The 14,227-nt window shown below is 37.0% G+C and overlaps 1 pseudogene across 1 annotated transcript; it reads left to right on the forward strand.

Moving 5' to 3' along the window:
* The first annotated feature begins 7,015 nt into the window (after positions 1 to 7,015).
* Positions 7,016 to 12,707, forward strand: LOC145992378 (larval cuticle protein A2B pseudogene; annotated as a pseudogene). The gene is made up of 3 exons (XR_014442159.1): positions 7,016 to 7,054; positions 12,167 to 12,319; positions 12,444 to 12,707. The product of XR_014442159.1 is annotated as a larval cuticle protein A2B pseudogene (transcript).
* The last annotated feature ends 1,520 nt before the right edge of the window (positions 12,708 to 14,227 follow it).

Below are 14,227 nucleotides of genomic sequence, written 5' to 3' on the forward strand. Positions count from 1 at the left end.
GGCAGATTGGTTAGCACATCGCGCTACGACGCCAGGGGTCCCGGGTTCGAATCCATTCATCAATTTCGTCATATCATCACTCATCCCCATCTTCGCAAATTAACCATAAGTGACACAAGAAGCGAAGTAAAATAAAGCAAATCAATCGATCAATCAATCAGTGCCTACGTATCATTCGATACTCGATTTCTATATCACAGTCTCTCGATGATCGACAGTCTAGCTTTAAAGCATTATTTGTAACCGTTGTACATTAGAATTCTTGAACGTTAATCTTGAATACAAAGAGAAAACTGACTTGTGCTATGACGTAACTTCTTTCAAACGGCAACCAACGAACATTTTTCTTGTTCCCCACTCCCAGGCTTCATATGAGGTGCATTCAAGATATTTTGATTCTGTATAAATTTTATTATCTCTTTCCCATACTTTTATAATGAATATTATGTCATGGTGTGAATTTTCGTTGTTGATGGCTCTGATCAGGAAATTAACGATCAAACATTTTGTCAACTCTGGTGTCCGCACAATCGTTCAGGTTAAAATGCATTTACTACCATAATATTCAATATACTTATTACATAACAGATGAAAAGTCTGAGATAGTTATTTTAAAAGACACCTCACATACTGCTTGATAAAATACTTATTAATTCCGAATACATACACATGTGTGGTTTGTGTGAGAGAGTGTGTGCGTGAACACACGTGTGAAATACGTACATGGTGTAATTATGTAGATATTAATTTGTTGACGTTATTTAGGGACCTTATTTCACCTCGCCCGAGTAAAATTTTTATCTTGATTTTTTTTTGGGGGGGGGGTGTTATTGACATATAAAATGTGAATGAAATAGTAATTCTTTTTTCTTTGTTTCATACAATTGCTTTCTATGAGTGCATACAAACCAAACACGCATGAATATTTCTTGGTCTGACTTGGCCTTCCGCAAAACTTGTAAAGAAAAATTCGTGATCTCATGAGGCTTAACAATTCTCTCAAACTTTGTTTTTTTTTTTTAGAAACAATATTTTTTGTGCAAAATGAGCTAAAATAGTAACTTTCGAACAGTTTCCTCCCGATCCGGTGACCAAATTTATTCTCCTGAATCCTGATAAGTAGGGGTCGAATTTTTGCCTATTTGCATATTACAAATTTCAAAAAATATTCCATAGTTTCCGAAATATTATTAACCGAACTGCTATTAATTGTTATCTGGCAGGGATTTAGTAATCCATACTGCGAACTTCAGTATCTTTGAGTACACCAAATTATATCTTTGAGGATCCAGTAGCTTCTGGTTATTTTATCATTATTATTACAATAATCAACTTTGTTCATTAGCACCCTTAAATTATGAACATATCATTGTGGAGTGTCCACCCGATTAAGTGGCTAGGCTTTTATAATGTTTGTTTAAACTTCATATCCTCAGATTATTGTTCTTAAAATAGTTGAATCTGTTTATCATTTGCCAGTAGGAGCGCTGTTGAAGGTAATTTAAGTAGAACAAGCACAAGTTTTCTGCGGATTATGTTTGTATAATATATATTCATTGTATAGCATTGTATCCTTGTGCACTGGGATCCATGAGTATTCCTTGCAAATTGTCACCATGTTCATGCACTCTATTTGACCCAATAATAGCTTCAAGAATTAAAAGAAAACTCAAAACAAGCTGTTGAAAACTTCTGCACCATCATTCACATTGCTTAAAAACACACAGGATGTAAGAAAAAAAATAATGAAAATAGTCATGGACAACTTGCACGGTACTACTCATGGATGCCTCTGTACCTCTCATCTTGGTTAATATTGCAGACGTTTTCCCTTGATGCTACGTTATCAAATATCCATGCAAATAAGTTGGAGTGTTAGTTTCTGGAAAGCTGCTTTTCTCTTTTCTGTCAAAAAATGCAAATTTAATTCAAGTGCTGCTACAGGGCCCCTAGTGGAACATTTCCTAAATAGCACAACGGGAATAGATAATTGGACTATTTGATTTGATCTTGTTATTTATCGTCGCGTTTCTGCCACATCTTTGTGCACATATCTTACAATTTGTCCCACATCACACAAGGAACAAACTATTCAACTGTGGTAGGGTCGATGTTTCCTCCTGACTGGATAAATTGTATTTGATAAATGACAATGTTTCTTGATCACTGTCTGATGATTTTATCCCTCTTTTAACAATATTATTGTCATATTATTTGTAGCACAAGATATTTATTGGATTTTCAAAGCTTAATTCAAAACTAGTCTGGACGAATATAATATTTCCTGCTTTTGATTGTCATAAATTGAAGCATCTGGCTTATATGAAACTGATATCATGCACTCAGCTCGCTGGTAAGAAATGGCATGCCATTTTTGTTTACTGATAAACTTGATACAAGCCAGTGGTATATTGAAGAAGGGCTATCGGGCCTGAGTCATCGAAATGACCTCGAATATATATATATATATATATATATATATATATATATATATATATATATATATATATGGGTATCAACATTTGAAAAGAGTTAATCATAAATTTCATGAGGTATAAAAATAAAGCCACTGATTGCAATTTATAGGCAGCATAGTGAAAAATATAGCAACACATAGAGAAAAAATAGTATTGTATTAGCGCTAAGAATAGAGCAGCTAATTCTGGAAAAAGAAATTAAATAATAGAATTAGTTGCTTAGTTTTTATATTACTTTAATATACTTGTATCTGTTGTTTCGCAATATCGTACAGTGGGAACCATGAGTTTTACCGTGCAAATTGTCCATCACTATGTTCCTGCACTTCATTTGATCCAATAAGAGCTTCAAGAATTAAAAGAAAACTCAAAACAAGCTGTTGACAACTTCTGCACCAGCATACATAAAAATCCATCGCTTAAAAACACACAGGATGTAAGAGAAAAATTAATGAAAATAGTCTTGGACAATTTGCACGGTAATACTGTACATTTATTCTGGTAAAAAATAGAAATCCCTTTACACGCATAAATATTATCCTGCAAATTGTCCATTCCGCGTTTCTCTTCATTTTATGCAATGACTCTCAAGAATTGAAACAACCTGCTGACAACTTACAGTACACCAACATAAATAAAAATATAATTTTTGAAAACACATAGTGTATCTATCTTGTGTAGTAGTTGTGATGTGCTTGTATGTGGGTTTGTCTTGTGTAGTAGCTGCGCTGTCTAGTGTGGTTGTGTTTATTTTGTGTAGTAGTTATGCTGTCTAATGTGTTTCTATTTGGCTTGTGTAGTATCGGTGGTGTGTATGTATGTGTCTTGTGTTGTAGTTGTGCTGTCTAGTATGTTTGTGTAGTAGTTGTGCTGTCTAGTATGTTCGTTTTGCGTACTAGGTGTGCTGTCTAATTTGTTTGTGTTTGTCTTGTGTAGTAGTTGTGATGTGTTTGTGTTTATATTGTGTTATAGTTGTGATGTGTTTGTGTGTGTCTTGTGTAGTAATTGTGCTGTCTAATGTGTTTGTGTTTGTCTTCTGTAGTAGTTCCTCCATTCATATTGGGGGTTAGGCGTAGAGCTGACAACTCTGCACTGTAAAAAGCCATGTCAAGAATTAGCAATATAAGGCCATGGATGTTCCCAAGGTAAAATATTCCGGAGGTAAAATAGTCCCCCGTTCGGATCTCCGGGTGGGGACTACTTTGGGAGGTCCCTGGACTAAGGATAAGATCTACGTTAGGAATAAGGATATTAAATTAGGCACCTGGAATGTTCTGAGCCTTTACCGGCCTGGGGCATTTCAGTGTACAGTTAATGAGATAGTTAAATATAAATTAGATGTAGTAGCTGTTCAAGAAGTTAGGTGGCCAGGAGAAGGGAATTGTAAAACTAAAAATTATACTTTTTTCTATGGTGGTACTGAAAATCATAATTTTGGAACAGGCTTTTTCATAAATAATAGAATTATCTCAGCTCTTAAAACAGTAGAATTTATTAATGATAGGATATCATATGCAGTTTTACAGGGTAGGTGGTGTAAAATTATTTTAATAAACATACATGCACCAACGGAAGATAAAGATGATAATACTAAAGATGATTTCTATACAGAGTTAGAACAGGTCTTTGATAAATTTTCTCAGTATGATATGAAAATTCTGTTAGGTGACTGTAATGCACAGATTGGCAAAGAAGAGACATTTAAACCCACGATTGGTAAAGAAAGTCTTCATGAATTAAGTAATGATAATGGTATAAGATTGATTACTTTTGCAACCTCAAAGAATTTAATTGTGAAAAGTACCACTTTTAAACATAAAGATATCCATAAATATACCTGGTCTTCTCCAGATGGTAAAACTCATAATCAGATAGATCATATTCTCATTGATAAGAGAAGGCATACTAGTATAATTGACGTTCGTACACATAGAGGTGCTGACTGTGCCAGTGACCATTATTTAGTAATTGCTAAATTAAGAGAGAGACTCTCAGTGATAAATCATAAGCAACAAAATCTAAAAGTTCTAAAATTTGATACAGGAAAGTTTACTGATGAAAGAATTAAGAAAGATTACCAAATTAAACTGTCAAATAGATTTGATGTTTTGCAGGATTTAAATGATGATGAAAATATAAATGAAACAGACGTAAATGAGAATTGGGAGCACATACGTAATGCAATAGAATCAGCAGCTAAAGAAAGTATAGGATACCATAAACCGAGAAAAAGTAAGCCATGGTTTGATAATGAATGTCATAATCTAATAGAAATAAGAAATCAGGCTAGACTTAGGTGGTTAAATAACTCTGATGATACAAATCTAAACAATTATAATAGAATAAAGCGAGAAGTTAACCGCACGTTTAGAAGTAAAAAAAGAGATGACTTGAAAAGCAAAATTAACGAAATTGAAACAAACAGCAAAAATAAAAATATCAGAGATTTATATAAAGGTGTAAATGAGTTTAGAAAGGGGTGGCAACCTAAAGTAAACTTGATAAAAGATAAAGACGGTGATTTTCTAGCTGACCCAAGCGATATTCTAAATAGATGGAAGAATTACTTTAATTACCTTTTAAATGTCCATGTAGGAGATAAATCAGGAGTGAATGAAGTACACACAGCAGAACCTTTAGTTCCAGAACCTAAATTGACTGAAGTTAAAGATGCTATTAAAAGGCTAAAGAATAACAAAGTACCTGGCATTGATTTAATACCAGCTGAGTTAATTAAATATGGTGGAAATTCATTAATATGTCAAATTCATAAATTATTATTTTTAATATGGAATAAAGAAGAAATCACTCAACAGTGGAAAGAATCCATAATTGTTCCTGTGTTTAAAAAAGGTGATAAAATGAACTGCAATAATTACCGTGGAATTTCTCTACTCTCAACAACATATAAAATATTATCTAACATTCTTTTAACAAAACTAACCCCATATGCTAATGAAATTATAGGTGATTATCAATGTGGATTTAAACGTAACAGATCAATACAGATCAAATTTTTCACATTAGACAGACACTTGAAAAAAGTGGGAATATAATCAAAATGTCCATCAGCTATTCATTGATTTCAAAAAAGCATATGATTCGGTCAAAAGAGATAAATTATATAATATATTAGTAGAGTTTGGAATACCTAAGAAGCTTGTTAGTATGATAAAAAAATGCACCAGTGAAACAGAAAGTAAAATTCGTGTGGGTATTAATATGTCTGACAAATTTATAATTCATGATGGGTTAAAACAAGGAGATGCATTATCTCCATTGCTCTTTAATTTTGCCTTACAATATGCTGTTAGGAAGGTAAACGAAACTAAAGAAGGACTAAAATTAAATGGTGTGACTCAGTTGTTAGCATATGCAGATGATGTAGACTTACTGGGGGATGATGTGAATACAATTAAGAATAATGCTAAAATATTTTTCAAAACTGCTAAAGAGATAGGTTAGGAAGTTAACAAAGAGAAAACTAAATATATGCTTACAGGCCGAAACCAAGAGTTAGGTAATAATCAAAATCTAATTATTGATAACAACTCTTTTGAACCAGTTTCCAAATTCAAATACTTAGGAGTAATATTAACAAATGAAAATTATATTAAAGAGGAAATAAAAAGTAGGCTTAATTCAGGAAATGCATGTTACTTCTCTCTTCATGAACTTTTGCCTTCTCGTATAATATCTAAGAAACTAAAAGTTAAAATATACAAAACAGTAATTTTGCCTGTAGTATTATATGGGTGTGAAACTTGGTCCCTTACATTGAAAGAGGAACATAAATTGAGAGTATTTGAAAATAGGATCCTTAGGAAAATCTTTGGACCTAAAAGGGATGAGGAGACAGGTGAGTGGAGAAGGTTACATAATTTAGAACTACATAATTTGTATTCATGTCCAGACATTATTAGAATAATTAAATCAAGAAGACTTAGGTGGGCAGGCCATGTGGCACGAATGGGAGAGGAAAGAGGAGTTTACAGGATTCTTGTTGGGAAACCTGATGGTAAGAGACCAGTAGGAAGGCCAAGACGAAGATGGAGGGACAACGTTGAGATGGACCTAAGGGAAATCGGTAGGGATGGAAAAGAGTATATAGATCTTGCTCAAGATAGGGACAGATGGAAGGCCTGTGTTGCTGCAGCCATGAACCTTCGGGTTTAAGAAGGCTAGAGAGTTAGTTAGTTAGTTTTAGGGTGCATTCAGTTATCAATTCAGGCATATTGTTCAACAGGAAGTTGTAAACGTATAGCTTGGGAACGAATCCCCAACAGACATGACAAGGATACATCATAAAAGGTCAATCAAATAATTGATTTCTAATTGCTCAATGTATTCTTTACATTTATTTTTAATTATTAATGTTCTTGTATCTAGTTTTCAACAAAGATAAAGAAAATAATACAGGCTGTCCAAAAAGATAATGTGCAGTAAATTAAGGCACAAAAACGTACAATGTTGAAATTCTTCCTACATCCGATGTTGGAAACGTCATCTCATACTGTACTCAAGAGATTTCTTGACATATGTCCTACCGTTGTCGGAGGCCTTCTGCAGGACAGTCGGTATGAAGCATTTCCAGAATCTCCTGTATAAAGAAATGCTACATGGTACGTGGTTCTTCACTCACAGTAACTTCTAAGGCAAACCGGTTAAGTGAACAAACAATGATATAGTCTCCTGTACAGTCTTAGAAAAAAATACCTGGGCCACGGGACGTAGAATTTCGTAACGTCTTAAAGCCTGTTGTTTATGCAACCCAAATAACAAAATATTCGCTTAAGTTTGCCTGGTGATTCTGAGTTCTCGGGAAGGATTGAGCTTTGATAGCATGAGTCACATGACTCGTGCCCCAGCCACAACAAACAGCTGGGTGCTACGATGCCTCCAGAAGAAAATTTCATTAACTGGTTTCTTGACAAGACCTACTCGTAAAGAAATACTATTCTTTCAAGTGATATTAGAGTCATTGTCAAGAGGTTCGCTGAAATGATGGTTCTCATCACAGACCACATGCCACACGTTAATTGTTTAAGTCATGCACTGGACCTACAGATTAAAATGGGATCCGAACCAAATGCCTCTCTATTTGGTATTGAATTCGGAAGCCTTTCATTACATGGCGAAGACGTTACCACTACGACATCAGAGAGGCAATGGAACCCCTTGAGAAAGAGATAAGCGAAAATTGCTACGTGACAAACTATATTTGCCCGTAAATTTTAAAAATAAGACAATATTTTGTACTGACAGTTTCGAACCGTGGGAGAGGCATATATTTTTTTGTACCATCGTCCATTTCACGAGTTTATAATTCTTCCTCACCGACACGAGTAACGCGAGTGGTAGAAGAAAAGCAAAGTAAAATAACTGAAACAGAAATAAAAGGAAAAAGCGAAATAAATTTTATTCATAATATTCTGCAGTCACTTGAGTTGTATTCACGGGATGCTACCTTTAACGAAAGCCGTGGTCTCTTCCTTGTCTTTTTGCTTTCTTTGTGCTCTTGCATCCCCCGTCACGATTGGTCTAAAACTAATTAATGCGACGTTAATTAAACAATCCAAACAACGAAACAATGCACAATCAACTGCACAAAACAACATTCCAAATGTTTTCGAATCGGAAAACAATTGAGATGCTGTAAAATGACTTAAGATGCAGTAATAAAGTGGGAATTCGGTACCGTATAGAATTAAATCGGTAGAGATGTTCGATATGATTGGATGTTTGTTATTTAGATTTGCTATTCTTTCACTTTTGGCAAATAGCGACGATGAAGATGAGTGATGCTATGATGAAATTGATGAAGGGACACTTACCAAGGACACCCACGCCCAAGTCGAGATTCTAACCAGGGACCCATGGCATCGTAGCGCGCTGTGCTAACCACTCCTCCATGGAGTGGACATTATAGCATATTTTGTGTGCTCAATTGGGATCAATCAATGGAATGAATAGGCATATTATATGATTAATAAATTCATATCATAATACCACGTCATATTATTCGGCACGAAGTAACATCAGAGACATTCAATCTTGCATTTTTGCCTTTCAACTAATTCTTTGAATTCAGGTTAATCACAACAATAAGATAAATTATGAAGCAAATGATAGTGAATGTGGGATATTATTACGAATTACCTGACAGAAACAACATTAAGCAGGCTCGGTGGTCAAGCTCATTAAATGATTGACATTCGATATCGTCGCCAAAGTTCCCGGGTTTGAGTACCGTCCTTGTCGGGGGTATTTGATTATTTCGTCATCAATTTCATGTAATGGTCACTCGTCCTTATCGTCGCGATCATCGAACAGGGAATAAAAATTATAAAAATAAATACGATGGAAGAGTACTTATTTCATCTCTCACGAAATCTCCTACAAAACCGGAATATATAAAATACATGTATATTCATTCACATACATTTTCGATTTCTATATTTAACTAATCGAGACCGAGAACGGGAGAGCAATTTTCAATTCGACAAACCGAGAGACGGAGAAACTGTCAAGTCTCGTTTCTTCTTGGCACCTCCGTAATCGAGTTGTTCTGTTTGTCATTGGCTTTGTATTGGCAATTATTGTCATTATTCTTCCCCTGCAGGTAAACCATAACGATGAATTATGATGAAATGAAGCAGATAAAAGGGCAAGATCAAGAAAGTCATGCCTGTTCGGGACTCCAACCCAGAACCTTATGTAACGAGATTTGAAATTCTGGAGAAGGCGTCCGTGTTTCGCTTGGTTTTATCTTTCCTCTACTTCTCTTATATTATCATACATGTATAATAAAAATGGATCTGATACGATATGTTGCGATTCATAATTGTGCTGATTAGATGCTACAGATGTGAACTCCAAACTGCAATATATTATTCCCTTGTCTTTCGTATGTGGTTGAACATGAAATTTTCTTACACTGTGACAATTTCTTTCTTAGTTTTGGTTTGGTGCACAGATATGCTAATCTGGACTCGACCTTCAGTTTAAAGTGGGATACTAACCACTATGTGCATCCACCGTGTATCAAACTCGGGATCCACTGATTACAAGGCGACGACGTTATCACTACGCCATCGAGGAGGCCCCATGACAAAATGTTATTCACTCGATCTCTACCATAATTTATTTCAGCATTTACATTTTCGTTTTCTTCTTCTTTTTTCCTTTTGTTAACTACTCTTATACAACTCTTTTTGCGTCTTCGAATTTCTTCTTGTTTCAGGAAAAAATAATACATGCAGGCTGTATAAAAATCCCCCGTTCAAATAGATGAAACGTTCACTCTCGAGAACTAATTTACATGTTTATCACTAACGTAACCATTAGGAAGGAAACTATTGAAATGTTAACTGATATAACTGCAGATGAAACAATACTTACAGCCACTAACGAAATATCTATTCTTGTGTAGCCTCACAGACAACAAGTATATGGTGAGTCATTCACTCTTGCTGACTACGGGCGAAGGTCACTGAACTAAAGGGTGGTGGCAAGCAAGCAGGCTTCTGCTCTACCAAAGACGAGGTCACGTGTTCCAGTTATCAATGGCGTACGAAATAAGGAGGAACACAGCTATCTGCCGTATGTTTTGGTCCCGTCATTGCACGTAGAACACGTTATCGTCGTGGCCTTGAAGTTCCCTCAGGGCACTCCTACGTAAAGGCTTCTCAGCTAGAAGGATATCTTCCCCATTGAGTGGAGGAAAAGTGGGTGCGTATAGAGGTCCTTCAACTTTCGTATTCTTTTTCATTTCAGAACCCGTGCTGTATCGTCGACTTAATCCAATCTATCCGATGTAGGTTTTAGGTTCTGTTTCTGTTCGGTTATTTCACGTTGTCTTCCTGCTTATGTTATTCGCGACGAAGGTTCTGGATTCGATAATCTGGACAATAACGGGATTGTGTTAGTTGCTTGATTTGGTGTCTTAAGTCCACTTTATGTCCTGTTAGGCTAATCGTGAATGGACCTATAGTTTAAAGGGGGATCCGAACCACTATGTTCCTCCACCGAGTATCGAACCCGGGATCCCTTAATTAAAAGGCGCCCACGATCCCACTGCGCCATCGGGGATTGTGTTCGAAACGAATGAATCAAATTTGAGTGATATGATATGCAACCATTGGAAGACTATTGAAAGAAAAGCTATGGGAACCTGCCAGTTTTTCTACTGCAGACAGGAAACCGTAAACATGGAAGAGAAGCTTATATTCTATGACACCTGACGCTATGTGCTCGAATACTGGCTAAATATAATCCATAGAGGCATAGCAACGTTAAATAACTCTTATATGTGCGCCTCACTGATGGCGTAGTGGTAAGGCCTTGTAATCAAGGGGTCTGGGGTACGATACCAGGTGATCGCACATAGTGGTTCGGATCCCACTTTAAACTGTATGCACTTCAGATTAGTCTATCTGTGCCGGTGACTCAGTCGGTAACGCGTCTGACTACCATGCTATAGGTCCCGGGTTCGATTCCCGGCCGGTTCAAGCCCGGGAACTTTTCTAACGTTGGAAGCGGCCCCAGCGCCCACCCAGCGTCGAATGACATGGGTACCTGGAGGAAACCCTGGGGGTAAAGGCGGTCAGGGGCGTGATGCTGATCACATCACCCCCACTCACGAACGAATCAAGAAAGTGTGGGGCGGCGTGATGCTGATCACATCACCCCCACTCACGAACGAATCAAGAAAGTGTGGGACGGCGTGATGCTGGTCACATCACCCCCACTCACGAACGAATCAAGAAAGTGTGGGGCGTTACCCCCACACCCCCTATACGCCTTCATGGCGTAGCGCCAAGCACAGGTGAGAACTTTACCTTTTTTTTTTTGCAAAAAGTGGACTTACAACAAAATTTCAACTTGCGATAAAGATTATGATAAGGTACTAAAGAATTGGGTCTAACACATTTTTTTATTGTTTACCAATGACATTATTAACTAATATTCTTAATTTCAGTTTCAAGATGAAATCGGCTACGAAATAAAAGGAGTGGGTTCATATTTCTGTTACGAAATTCCACTTTTGTAGTAGACCTGTGCCACACTAAGTTGTGACAATAAACAAATCTGAGACACTTTCAAAGTATTAAATTGCTATCTACGTATTTGGGTAAAATCTTTCAATATAATACTTTTTTTGGACGCGTCAAATCATAGTATTTAATTCCTGTTTTAGCAGCTTTACAAAACCTGATTTTGGGGGGGGTTACAAATGCCCTTTCTGCTCCCGTCAAGTTACGCCTATGACAAACAGGAATTCAAAGTAAAATACTGTCCCGACTAAATCGGGAGACACGTCTGATAGATTTACAATTGGTAAAATCATAATTAAGCGTGTAGTTGAAAACAACCTATTTTCATATATTGCATGCAGCTCTACTTTTTCTGCAATGTGGATCAAGAACTGGGGACGTGGAGAAGCACAACACTCCACGTAACCAATAGTCACGTGACCCTCTTTGCTTTCCTGTCATGTTGACCTTCGCGTGGAACACATTTCTCGGTGTTAAGACAGGCAAAATCACCCGATCATCGAAGGGTGCAATATGTGTTGCCTACCCTCCTGCATTACTTGCTCCTATTAAAGCCTTATGGGGAAGAACTTTTTTCCATGACTGTACGTGTCTTTCGGAGTGAATATTAATTTCACCTCCTCTACTTTTCAGGTTCTCTTGGCATTCTCCGCTCTCGTAGCGGTTGCAGCTGGTGGTGTTGTAGGTGGTTATGGTGCATTGGGCTATGCCGGTCCTGTTGCTGCTGTTGCTCCAGTGGCTCATGTAGCTGCTGTTGCTCCTGTCGCCGCTGCTGTTGATTACTACGTAAGTTCCTTCATTTTTATACACTTTGAAACTTCTATTAGTTGCTAAGTACAATTCTATTTAACTCTCAATTTGAAAACATCCAAATTCGATACATTTTATGACAAAAGGTAATATTTTCCAGGCCTACCCCAGATACGCCTTCGGTTACGGAGTGGCCGACGCTCTGACTGGAGACCACAAGAGCCAGTCTGAAGTTCGTGATGGAGGTTTGGTGAAAGGCCAATACAGCGTGGCTGAACCAGATGGCACTTTGAGAGTTGTGAACTACGCTGCTGATCCAATCAATGGATTCAACGCTGTGGTGAGCAAGCTTGGACACAGTGCTCACCCTGGCCCTGTCGCTGCTGTTGGTCATGTTGGACTCGCAGGAAAACTTTACGGTTAAAAATACGTGTATCGAATCATCCTATTTGATAGAAAGATTTGTAACAGAATACTGTGATACTTTTTTAAGGAAAATAAAAATTTCAAAAATTTGATTAATTACTTTCTTTATAACACTCAAGTTCTTTAACTCCAACTAAGCAGTGACGAATGGGCGTATAGGAACACACACAAACACACACATAAATATACATACAGGGTGGTATTTGTAGGGGGATGAGGGGTATTTCCCCCTATGGGAACTTGTGTCCCCCTCTGCTTGATAAATTTTATCAATGGGGGATGTTATATGGCATAAAGTCATTACCTCATGCTGTCCCTAGACAGTCAGTAGAATTTTCCCCCACTGGAAATTTCTTAAATACCACACTGTGTACATATATGTACATATACTGTGTACGTAAATGCGCAAATTAAGTAATACAATAATATTTAGTTGTTTTTTTCTATGTTCAGTTTTTAATGATCGATCAAGCAGCATGTAGCAAAAGGTTATGTATTTCCATGTCTACTCCAGATACGCCTTCGATATGGGCTGGCCTAGGCTCTGACTGGAGACCATAAGAGTCAGTCTTAAGTTCGTGATGGAGGTTTGATAAAGGGTCACTGCAGCCTCCTATTGGCACATTGGACTTACACGAAACCTTCATGAAGAAATGTATTTATATGTGTAATTATTATGTTAATATTTTGAGCAGGATATTGGCATCCTGGACAAAATATATACAATCAAAATTGTAATATATGTGATTTTTTCTGCATAGAAAATACAAAAATAAATTGCTAACACGTATATATGTTACAAATTTGAAATATTAGTATGCTACAACTAGATATTCAGAACTTTTGAATATCAAAGACCTACGTTCAAAATTAATTAATGGACTAGAAATATATTTTCCATTCCCTATACCCATTTAACTCCATAGACTACAACCTGTGAAAGCCTTCTTCACATCTAGTGAACAGATATGACTATAGGCCATTCTCATTGGTCAGCAATAGGGTTGCCAAAAATGTCATTATGTACATGTCGATTTTACCCCTGTTGTCGAGGTAACTTCGACACCCCCTGAAAAACAATATATTGTTGAAGTAAACGCCTCATGGGGTGAACTTCGACAACAGAAAATCGTAGTTATAAATGTTGAGTGGTGTAGTGGTTGTCAACTTCTCTTCGATGTTGTAGAACTGCTGGACATCGTCAACACTCACAGACGCCATCACAGAAGTGATGTTTATTGCTGTACGCATGGCCAGCTTGTGTCGCTTAATGAACCCACACACAAAGTCATCCCGAGGAACATTGTTTTTGAACTGAGTGACCCTTCGCCCTTTGCGATCGAGGTAGGCTTTCACTAGTACGGAGATGTCTAACTTACCGAAGGGCATACCCCAGATCAAGCCCGTGTCCAAGGAGGGGGGACAAGGGGGACATGCCCTCCCCCCTCAAGCTATGAAATATTTTAAAGCGAACCTATAAAACTACAAAAACAACATGGACGATTTTTCAGATTTTGC

The sequence above is a fragment of the Lepisma saccharinum genome, chromosome 9, assembly GCF_977018435.1.
Source record: "Lepisma saccharinum chromosome 9, izLepSacc3.1, whole genome shotgun sequence".
In the NCBI taxonomy this organism is placed as follows: Eukaryota; Metazoa; Arthropoda; class Insecta; order Zygentoma; family Lepismatidae; genus Lepisma; species Lepisma saccharinum.